We start from the raw sequence: 12,387 nt of genomic DNA, 5'->3' as shown, positions 1-12,387 counted from the left end.
AGTATTCCAATTACAACCATAACTCTAATTATCTGGACATATTACAGACACCATCTTATCTAGTATCAAAATTAATCAGTTGGTTAATTTTAAAAAAGTCAAATCAAGTGAGGAATCATAAAATAAACTTCACTATATTGAGGAGTTCTTCACTTTCAATAAATGACCTCAGTGCTTCTATAAAATTTTGAGTATCAGGTTTATAAATGGATTCCTCTCTTCTGTGGCTCAATATCATGTTTTGTTTTTTTTTTCTTTTCTCCCAGTTTTCAAACCAGCTAATAAATGCTATGCTAATAACCTTTTAATGTCGGGCCAACATCTTTTCTTTAAATATGTATCTGCTGACTGAAGTAACTTATTAGCTTTCCTTCATTATCCTTAGCCACAATGGGCTAGCTACAATCGATTTCAAGTTTTGAATCCTTTAAAGTGAAGTGAAAACCTAACCTAAAACCACTGAGAATGAATCCAACTGTAGAGTCCTTCTTAGAGTTTAAGTTTAACGATTTTTTTCCACCTAACTTAATTTAATAGTATTTTAAAAGCAACTCCCCTCATCAAGTTTTTTCAAACTATTGAACAAAGTTCTCCAAGAAATAACTTTCTCCAATTATTTAATTTTCATGGGTTTATATCAAATATGGCATAGGGCAACTGACATAAACTGCTTTGGGGAAAAAATTAACCCTAAAGCTAGTAAACACTGAATATGTCTTTGGGGCCATGTAAAAATATTAAACATTCTTCCTGGATTTGGTTAATTTCTCACGTATTGAGTTAGTCTTCCTTGAAGCAGAAGCTAGAAATGTTCTCAATCAAGCTCCCTTACAGTTATATGTGGGCACGTTATAAAGGAGGTAAATTACCCAGATTCTCTTTCTGTGCGTAAACAGTGGCTACAGGATTGATTTTCTAATGGGAATGGTGGTGATAATTTCCAGTTGCAATGGCAGAGATTCTGATATGAGGTCGCCAGTTTACCAACATTGACCTTCAACAGCTCCAGCACCTGACTGCACTGCCTCCAAGCAAGGCCACTTTTAGACCCAAGCAACTGGTGTGTTGTTTTGGCCATGCCCCTCTCCATGAAAAAAGGAGTCCGCAGGACCAAAGGAAGTACCCACCTGAAGCATGTGCTTCTAGAAAATATTCTGGCGACTTCAAACCCCAACATTTCCTAGCAAAGGGGCTTTTTGTCAGTCCTTTTCAAGTTTCCTGCTGGTTCTGTCCTTCTGATGGCTAGCTGTACCATAGCCATGTGCTCCCAGGCCACAAGAGGCTTAATGTATGCACTGGGAGGTCTACACACATGTTCATGAGACCCGTCTTGGATGAGACAGAATTAGATGTGGGAAAAGAATGGAGGTCATGGCCAGAGCTCTACTCCTGTTGCATTTCTTCAGCTCCTCAAATGTTGGGGCAACCCTACCTGAAAGACTGTGATTCTGGTTTTCATGGAGTTGCTGTATGTTATCTCATACTTTAGATAAGTAACTTTTCTGCTTCAACTGTCTGGAGGATGCTCTATTATAGGCAACTAACAACCCCTACTGCTACACTAGATAAGCGAATGAAAAACAAGTAAAGGTAGGTTTACTGATGGGCAAACTCTTTGTTGTGAATGTTCAGGGTGTTAGAAACATCAGTATGTTTTGTTTCCAAGAGGAACAGAGAGGCTAAATGTACTAGTGAGTAACTTACTTATGTGGTGGTTAGTTAAGAGAGCTTCTACACTATTTCTGGTTATCATTTGTTTGGGCTTTCCTTATTTTAACTCACGTCCAGGGAGTGACATGCAGAGCTAAGAAAATATACTCTAGTACTACTGTAGGCAGATTTGTGTAATGAAAAGAGAAATCAGCAGATTAAAATACAAAATGCTAATACTCTGTGTTATTCTGGCTAGTAGACTCCAAAATAACTACCAATTATATAGCAAAAACCAGCATCTCAGAGGTTTTTTGTTTTTTTTCTGAAAGATTGACTTACTACAATAGTCATGGAGTTTACGTATTTGTACAATAGCAAGTGCAAGATAAATATTCACAATGGAAATAGAGTTCCATTGCATTTAATGTTGAAATTTACAATTAATAAATATTACTCTTTAGATTTTCAAAAAGGCTAAGTCAGTGTCAAGGAAAAAGAATCTTTAAATGTCGTTTTAGGCACTCTGATATTTTCTTTAACCGTGGCTGGTGTAAGGCATTTCCTCTATTTGATAGTCAAGCAATCATGTGAAATTTTTTCTCAGTTATTTTCTCTACTTTTTTTCTGGAAGGTGGTTTGTCTTGGTAAAATTACAAAAAGTCTCAGAAACTATTTTAAGAGTTCATTTCAATTAAAGACTACATGTGGCAAATAATAAATTATTTGTATTCGAATTAATTTTGTGATTTTTCTGATATAATTTATGAATTATGGGTTTACAAAAAAGTGTTTCTTTATTATACATACTATTACTGAATTACAGCTAACTACTAAGAAAAAAGTGAAGCAGAATTCAACATTAGTCAAAAGTTAACCCCAAATTCTTTGAGTAAAAAAGTTTTTTGAAATATCTAAAATTGGCAAAAATTCAAAGTATTTTATATTTCAAAAGCATTAAATGCTACAGAAAAAAAAAGGTTTGAGATTAATGTCCACATTAATAAAGCCTTAAACAGCATGTTAAAAACAGGAATATGACTTACTGTAGTGAGTCTCCAATAGATGTATAGTGTCCAATTTTTTAGTAAGACCCTTTAGTAACAACAATGTAATGGATATTAAAGAAAATCTGTGCAGAATAATGTTTCCACTGAGATATATGCAGGCCTGTAAATTAGCCTCCTATATCGGATGCTATTTTCCAACTCAGACATATAATTAATCATAACTATTTTTACTAAACTCTTCTCAAATTGAACATAAGTATGACTTCTTATTACTTAGTTATTCAGAAAGTGATGTACACGGCAAAATATTCAAGCATTCGGCATTGTATATATTTTCCTCAGTTGAAAACACTGACCTCCTAACACAGCATGGATGGCGTTTGTATGCTTGTCTTGTTTAGTTTTTCTTGTTCACCAATTTTTCCGCAGTTACTAACTATCTACTTTAACACAGATTTGATGCAAGTAACAAAAAATACTATCATTAACTTCAGGTAATACGAACTTTTAGTTCATAACTTTACACACAATACACGTGCTACCTCCCAGTGGTTACTGATAGGAACTACTCTATTAATTGCAAAATAGAGGTCGAAGCCAGTAAGTTTTATTCTGTATTCTTGAAAATAGTTATTCAAAAGGGAACATTTTAGGAACATTTAGAAATGATGAATTTCAGTTGATATAATAAACTTTGAGTTGTGAAAATAGGATTGCAAATAATTATTGGAGTAAACTGACATATCTCCCAATAACAAAGTCATTTTCTAAATGCATTGTGATAAGTGCTTTTATCTTTAATACAGCATTAAGGTTTTATTAATCATTTGTTGATTAAATCTTTGTTGCCAGTACAAAATTAATTTTTATAATATAGAATACTATAAAGTAGATTACGTCAGGAAGAGAAAATGAAAAAAAAAAGACAAATAGAAGAAGCTGAGAGATTTAGAGGAAATAGAGAAAATAAAGAGATCCTGGAAAAGATTCCCCTGATGTTTTATTGGAAGTAAAAAAACAAAATATGTTTTCCCTTATTTAAGAGCTTTTGTTTTATATTATGTCTTATTTAAGATATGTTGTTTTATATTCTAGATGAGTGTTTTTTTAAAAAAAAATGCTTTTTTAGCATTATAAAAATATCAACTGCTATGAATAAACAAACATTAATACATAACATGACTATCAGGGTCTATAACCCAGGCAAGATCCATAACCGTGGACAAGAAAGGGGGTGGCTGAAACATACACTCACCCACACAATTAACCAGACTATGAAGCAAAAGGCTGCGTTCACAACAGAATGGTCACCTTTGGAAATACAGACATTCCCAATTATCAACCCAAGCTGCAGACACAGCCCTCTCTGCAAAGAGAATACCACAAGCTCTTGAGGGAATTAGGAAGATTCTCCAGCCCCACAGGAGTAAACATCACAAAAGAGTGAGAGTACTTTACCAAGCTGAGTTCCAACTTGAAAATGTGCCCAAGATTATTAAAAGAAACTTCCAGACCAAATTCCCATGTTGAGTAACTTTTTTAGAAAATGATTCTACCTCTGCCCCCAAATCCCCTCCATTACATTGGACCACATCTCTTCATGCCATCTTATTTTTGTTTGAATTTACTCATATGACTTGAGCTATCTCTATTCCAGTCATCTGTCTTAGCCCATTGGATAGTAATTTCTCAATCTCTCCCAAGAGTTTAGCTTAAACTCTTTCAAGTCGGCCCTCTATTAACTCTTAAACTAGTTGCTTTCTTTGACCTATTTTTATTACATTTTGACCTGTCTAAATAGAGTTTCTCAAATTTTCACAAAAGAATCATCTGTGCAGCTTATCTCATAATGTAGTTTCCTGGCTGCTACCACTCCTCCACCCTCTGGAGATTTTCAGGCCACTTATATCTGAGGAGGGGCCCAGAATTGTAGATTTTAAGGTTCTTGGGTCACAGATGGATAAATATTTACCTATAAATGACCTATCTAGATTCTACCACATTCTCAGAGCCTAATAATCTAATAACACGTGCTACACTAAGGCAATATTAAGCTTACTTTTCAACCCCACACACAAACAGAATAAGCAAAAAACTGAGACTAACAGTATGGAAGCTGAAATTTACATTGAACTATAACATAAGAGTGGCTTTGACCACCAGGAGTTAGTCTATATGTGTCTCTTAGTGTTTCTGAGATCTGTCAATGGTCAGATCTTTATGTTTGCCTAACCTACAGGTTCAGAACCTCCCATTTTTTGAGAAAATTAGGTGAGTTCCTTGGCAGGAGAATATCTTGAGAATATTCTTGTTCAAACAGCCATTAGCTCTGTACAAAATTCTATTTATTTATTCAAATTGATTTTAGTCTGAATTCCTATTGTCCAACTTTATGTTTACCCTGGGTGTACCATCCTTTATTCTCTTATCATTCAACTTGCTCTCTTTTTTTCTTTTTACCAGCATCCTAAATTTGATCAATTGTTTACCAGTACATACACCATCTTATTGCTTTCTGGCTTAATTGCCCTACTGGAATGGTCCACTCAATCTACAATAATTGCCATTTCTCCACTGTATAAATGAATTCCAAGTCTTGGCTCATATCAACTTTCCCAATTCAGTTGCTGCCAAAGTTCTACTTTACCATCAAACGATCTTTCTATCATAAACAATCATGACTTTTCCTTCCAGTCCCTGCTTCCTGAGAAAAATACCTTCAGATAGAGAAAAAATGTTCTGGAAATTCAAGAGAGGCTTTAATTTCCTCCTGTATCCCTCAGCCTAATTATTACCCTCTGAAATGACATTTCCAATAATTATTTGGTAGGCCTATTTCATGGAATCTTATGTACTTCTACAATCTGTACTACTTAATCCTGGGGACTCAGCTTACCAGGACCCATAGATCAATACTGTTCAACCTTTAAAATGTGGACATAGCATTCTGAACCTTCCGAGATTCAAACCGAAGAAGGCCTAGGGTCTCCAATGGCATTTGCTAAATAACCCAAATAATAGCAAAGTATTTTATGAGCCAAGGGTCAGCCAATGCCTAAGTGATGCCAGAACTTAATGGGAGTATCCTCTAGGCCAAGAAGAATTCCCCTCAAATCAACAAAAAGAAAACATGTCTACATTCAAGTTAAGGTCTTTTGAGTGACTAAATACAGAGGGTGCCCAAAAAATGTATACACATTTTAAGAAAGGAAAACTGTATTAAAATTGTAACACTCAATATATACCAATAACAAAAGATAAATACAAGTCACATTTGACTTCTGCAATTACAAAAGGTGCTCAGAGTGGTTACCATCAGCGTCCAGACACTTCTGATTATGCCGAACTACTGCTTGAGCAACACTGACCAAAGTGTCCACTTGTATACATTTTTGGGGCACCCCCAATATATTACAAGAGTGGCTGTCATGAAATTTTAGATGGCTGAAATGAAATACTATTTGAATTGGAATTAGAAGTTATGAAGCTAAAAAATTAATACCGGCAAGGTCATAAAGTAAATTGTATATCAGTTATAAAACTTCCATTTTTTCAGTAAATAACATGGACTCTATAAAAAATTTTCAGGCAATTGAAAACATGATAAACATTGTGTTTTACATAGATTGTTCTGCCAAAGTTGGGGTAAATGGATGGTAGTAATGGATAAAAGCAGTTCTGAGGCCACTTTATTTGTTTCAATTAGAAATATCTAAGCGTAAATTAATGACTTCAGTGGAAGTAAGGTTGAAGACCACGTATTGGTGAAATATTTAGAAAAAAACTTCAATAGCAATTCCCCTCCTAGCTATTTACTCAACAGAAATGCTTACATACAATCATCAAAATACATGTATAAAATGTTTATAGTAGCATTATTAGTAACAGTAAAAAATGGGAAACAATGCAAATGCCCATACCAATAAGAGTAGATAAATAGTGGTACTTTTATACAATGGATTATTATGTAGCAATTAGAATAAAGAAACTGTAGCTAATATGCGACAATATAGGTGAAAATCACAAATACAATACACAGAATAAAGAAGCAAGACACAAAATAGTACATACTGTGTGATTTCATTTGTTAGGTAAAAAAGGACTTCAATTTATAGGGCTAAGAGTCAGGATAACAGTTACCTATAGTGGGGAATAGAGATAGGAAGGAGCTATGAGTTTGCTTCTGGGCTGCTGGTCAAGTGCTATTTCCAGGTCTGGGTTCTGGTTACACTGGTGTGGTTACTTTGTAAAAATTCATCTAGTTTCACACTTATATTTGTTGCAGTCTTCTTTATGTGTGCTTAACTTCAATAAGTATTATATTAAAAAATCAAAATGGCTGAAAATTTGATTGAATTTGAAGACAGAATGAGTCACAGAAATTGGGCTTAATCATGTAACCATTTTTTCATATATTAAATGTTTTCAAGCATCTATTATGCCCAATGCATGCATATGACAGACATATGCATAAAACTCTGCGGAAGTTTTTACATATGCTTTATGGGACTGAAAATGGTCACATGAAATAGATATTTGAATTAGAGATTAGAAGATTGAATAAGATTTTGTTAGGTAGAGATTACAAATGATGGCATTTCAGGCAAGATTATAACATAACACTGGGTGTTCAGGATAAATTTCGATCATGAAGAGGTTTGAATGACAGTTTTACACTTTGCTAAGCAGAAACTAGAGATGGATTTGAAATGTTTTCAATGGAGGGGTATCATGAAACAAGTTATAGGAGATAAATCATACATGAAATGTTTTGGAAGGACAAGACTAAAATCAAGAGGATTCAGGATGCTATTGCAGTGGCTATGGTGAGGAGCTTTGAATATCTGTTCTACCTTGTACCAGCAGATGGAAAGAGCAATGGGAATTAACATCCTTGAAGAACTGGTACTCATGGAACTTGACAGGTGATGTCGGGGTCAAAGGAGACACAAAACCCCGCTCTATACCAAGAGGTAAAATCTCAATATCGTCCAACAACAATTGACATCCATGTCACTCGTGTGCTTCCTTAAAAAAGGATTTGCAGATCCAACCTCAGAAATAATCAGAATCTCTGAAGATGAGGTTCAGATACTTTATTTAAATATGTCCTCCCTGTGATTTTTATGAAAACTTAAGTTTAGATCCATGGTCTGAAAAGGTGTACCACAGGGACAGAATTGGTAGACCTTTTGTAAAAAGTGCTACAAAGGAAGTTTGAACTGTCATAACAAAAACCAATACTTTTTTCAAAAAGTGTAACACTAAGGAAGTGCTGAAATTATACAGAATGGAATTGGAAAGGTTGAATGCTTTGAATGAGAAGAATACACCAGGAGTTCAGTAAATGTATTTTCTCCAGCAAAGAAGTCTGAGGGTAAAACTCTCTTTGTTCTTTAGAGTAAGCAACTGAATTTAATTTCAGCTGCAAACATGAATTGAGTCCTTTGAAATCCTCTGCTAAGGTGAACAGTTGGCAACTATGAATCCTAATAAAGAGTTCCATTTTACACAAGAAAAAAGGAGCTGGGCAGTTCATTGGACTGGTCTCCTTATCATATAGGAGAGAGCTTTCCTGGGGAGAAAGTGAACAAGCTTTACCCAGGCAGGGAGCGAATCTTTGCAATTTTAATCAAGAAAGAAAAGTGTCAGGACATCACTGGTAAAGTTTGAGGAATTGTAAAAATCTACCTTAGATTGTCATCATTAGTTATTTTAAAATTTTATGATGCCGAGGCTAACATGATACGTTTATTTAAAACAATCAGCCAACTTATATCAGAATTGTTATGGTGTTTATTTGATGTAAGAGGTGAATCACAAAGAAGTTGCAAATAATTTCGAGGTTTCTGGTTCAAGTGACTGTCTAAAAGCTGATGTCGTTTATAGATGGGAAATGACCTTTTTGGGATGGTATCGGGCACAGTCATTTTAACAAATTCAGTTTAGACCATGTCAAGTTTAAGTAATCTCTGTGTGATCATTCTATTCTAAATAGTAAACTGAAAATCAATTTTCTCTAAATTTTTTGCATTGTGCTTGACCAAAAACTGTAAAATACACTGGGTGGGGAGGGGGAGGGAGGCTGGAAATAACATATGAAGAAAACAAAGTTCCATTAGGTTTTATATATCTAGTAACTTAAATCAGAACTCCAATGGAACACATCTATTAAACAAACCTTTTGTTCTCTGGGATTTTTCTTAGGCAGAAGAAAAGGAGAACAGCCAATGCCATTGGTTCTTTCATGTACAAAGTACTTACAAGTGAAAAAGAATTATACACAAATCTCTGTGGTTGGAATTTTTTGTTGTTCTTTAAATTTTAGATATATTCCCTATAGCTGTTTTCACATACTCACTTGATTCAATTAGTCTACTGAGATGTTATTAAAACAGGCCTTATTTCCTCTGTGACTGCTAAATAAATTAAAATGCAATACAATAAAAAGCTTTCCTATTGTGCATCAGAGTAAGTTACAAGAAGTACATATTTTAACCACTGAGATGAAATGATTTAAAACCCAATGTGAAAAAAATTGATGTTTCTTGAAGAAAAAGTAAAACAATGGACAATTTCTTCTTCTCTGTGTATTTAGAATAAAGACTATTTGGGGAAAAAACATGAATGAGAAGTAACTGTATTCCTACACTGGCAGAAGGAAAAAAATTCATTTCCAAAAATAAGGGAAGATATTCTGTTGTCTGTTTTTTAAATTTTCATCATTATTTGTGAGCCATGTTTTTAAAGTTAAAACTCATGATATTTCTGGAGCTAAAATGCCAAGTATTAATTATTATGATAAGAATAATGAGTGGGATTCATTTTGATCAAGATTCAAATGTTACTGAGCTGTAACTAAAAACTGATTAATTTGATAAGAAAAATGTAAAATACAATCTTAACTGAAATAATTAAAACAACTTATGAAAATACAGTTGTTGTTTTTTTCAAGAATATAAAATCACAAAATTCATTCCTAAAAACTTCCCTTTGTGCTTGGCTGAATATGTCACTAATTGAAAGCTACAATCAAAGGTTGGTTACAATTAGTATTTATATATGGAATATAAAGCACTTTGTTAGAATTATAAAAGAATTAAGGTGAAGCAATGTATGTGCTCTAATTCATATCCTTGTCTTAGTTTTAGGAAAACTGAAAACTATGTGATAGTCTTCTAACAGAACAATGAAAAGGGAAAAGTTATTCTCATGAAAAATGAGTATTTTTCCTTCTCCTCAGCAAAGAGACTCAATATGCTTTCTTCTTTGAAGATCAAGGAAAATACAGTTTTGTAATAAATTTTTCCAGTTTAACATTTTAAGACTATATTTGCATATTATATATAACAAAATATAATTTTGCAATTATATTTATAAAATTATTTTAATGAATATTTATTGAGACCTTTCTATTTCTATTAACTCTGTTAAGTATCTTAAATACAAGATGAATTACCATGAGTGCCATGGTACTCATGATCCATTAAGAAAGGCAAATATTTTAATTGTAAGTATGTTCATTAATACTGTTCATTGTTTCTTACTAATTGAATAATTATCACACCGGTGGCAAAACATAAGAAGTGCTTAGTCCCACATTGGTAGATCAGAAATAGCTTCCAGGAGGAAAAATAGCTAATAAGAAGGATGGCACTTAATGGTGAGGAGACACTATACAAAAAAACACAGAAAAACAATAAAGTGGTGAAACTGAATGAATTGGGTAATAGTCAGTAGTTTTAAATGTCTGGAGTGTAGAGCTGGTGAGTGGAATGGTGGGAGATGAGACTGGAGAATTAATTATGCAAGAGCCATTTTGTTGTTGGCATAGACTGTCTCCCGAAGAACTTTTAACATTTCTAGAAGTCAGTGGAAAAGTAAAACCTCATTGAAGTGATTAGAGTAGGACAGTAAAACGATCATATTTGTAAATTAAAGAACTTAAGAAGAAATGTGAAGAATAAAGGTCAAAGATAGAGATTGGAAGAAAAGATACAGGTTAAGGGGCTGGTGTTATAACGCAGATAAAATTACCTGTCACGGCTGCACACCTTAATAGTATGTTCTTTGTATTTTACTTTGCCACATATTTTTCATGCTATGATTTCATCTGTTCAAGCCATTTAAAATATTTTTGCAAGTAAATATTTATACATAGGTGTATAAATATAAATATGCATATATGCAATCGAGCATTAATATTGAGCACAAACCCATATTATATAATACATTTAGGTATCCTCATTCCTAGGTATATCCCTTTTCCTCTAATTATGAAGGGATTCAAATACATTATCTGTGAAAAATGCCAATATCTGTATAGCCTCACTGAAAGGACATGATGAATTAATATGATATATAAGTGATTTTTAGTTCTCAAAATAAAATTTCCATAAAAATAAGTTAGAACAATGTTATCTGTTATTAAAAATTTATGACCATGACCAACCATATTTATGAAAATTTAATATAAAATAAGAATGTACAGAGTTAGAGAAGCAGGAAGAGGTAAAGGCAAAATATTTTAATGATAAAGGGGTAAAATTGAAAATGCTCATAAAAATAGTTATTAAAAAACATGATAGTATCCATTGCCCAGGGAATAATGTTCAACAATTACTTTCTCCAATCTAGAATTGGCAGTACTGAGATTATTCCCATAAGGGCAACTTTAAAAAAAAATTCTAATTTACAGAGAATCACTCTGGAAAGAACATTTAGTTTATTTGTAAGTCCAAAAGAGATTGATTTTTAATATGATTATTTCAATGGGAAAATATATTAAAATTTTACATTTCAGAAGTTTTTATTTTTGAAATTCTGGTTATATTACTCCCTTTCCACTTTATACATTAAAAAATAAAACAGAATCTCATACTGAGTTGCCACTATTCTTTCATTTTATAAAAAGAAACATGGATTCTCTTATATTGAAAATCAAATGTTTTTCAATAACATTGACATAATCTATTATTCCTCATCGTGTTCTTAATATGCCAGCAGTGTGCCTTCTCAATGAGAATCCACAACATTCTCTTTAGAATTAAACTGGATGTCATATATGTAAAATTATGATTCCTGGTAAAATATCCATATTTTTTTCACTTATATAATGTATGGACCAACTACTCTGGAATATTTTTTTTTCACGCGATTGTTTTAGGAATGAAGAGGTATTACATACCTTTCTTCTAAAATATAGAGTGGAGCTACATAAAGCAGGGGGGGAAATAAGCAATATAGATGTGTAAAATGTTCCAAACTTTGTTCCATAGCTTTTTTTGATGTGTCTATAAGAAGCTACTTCCCAGGCAAGGCGGTTGTTGTAAGATGACTTTGTCCTCCTCCTAAATTGGGAATGTTTTTGAATAAATGTGTAAGGAGCTGCAGGAATATAAGACTTACAGTAAATAAAAACAGACTGGTTAAATCTCAAAAATTATTTCCCTTCTAACAATAAACATTAACAAGAAGTAGCACCAACCTCGAGCATACTGAATGCTTTCTTCTGTTCAGAGAGGAAGAGAAACATCCAATAGCTACCTTTATTTATTTATTTATTTATTTATTTATTTATTTATTTATTTATTTATTTTTTGGTTTGGGAAAGACTTCTCTTTTGAGTTAAGGTTTTTTTGGGAGAGCAAGATGGTATCCTTTTTCTTTTTCTTTTTTTCTCTAATGCATTACCCTGGAATAGACAACAATTTTTAAAAAATATTTA

This window comes from Rhinolophus sinicus, linkage group LG03, assembly GCF_036562045.2.
Source record: "Rhinolophus sinicus isolate RSC01 linkage group LG03, ASM3656204v1, whole genome shotgun sequence".
NCBI lineage: Eukaryota > Metazoa > Chordata > Mammalia > Chiroptera > Rhinolophidae > Rhinolophus > Rhinolophus sinicus.
Note: the sequence above shows the minus strand (reverse complement) of the source record.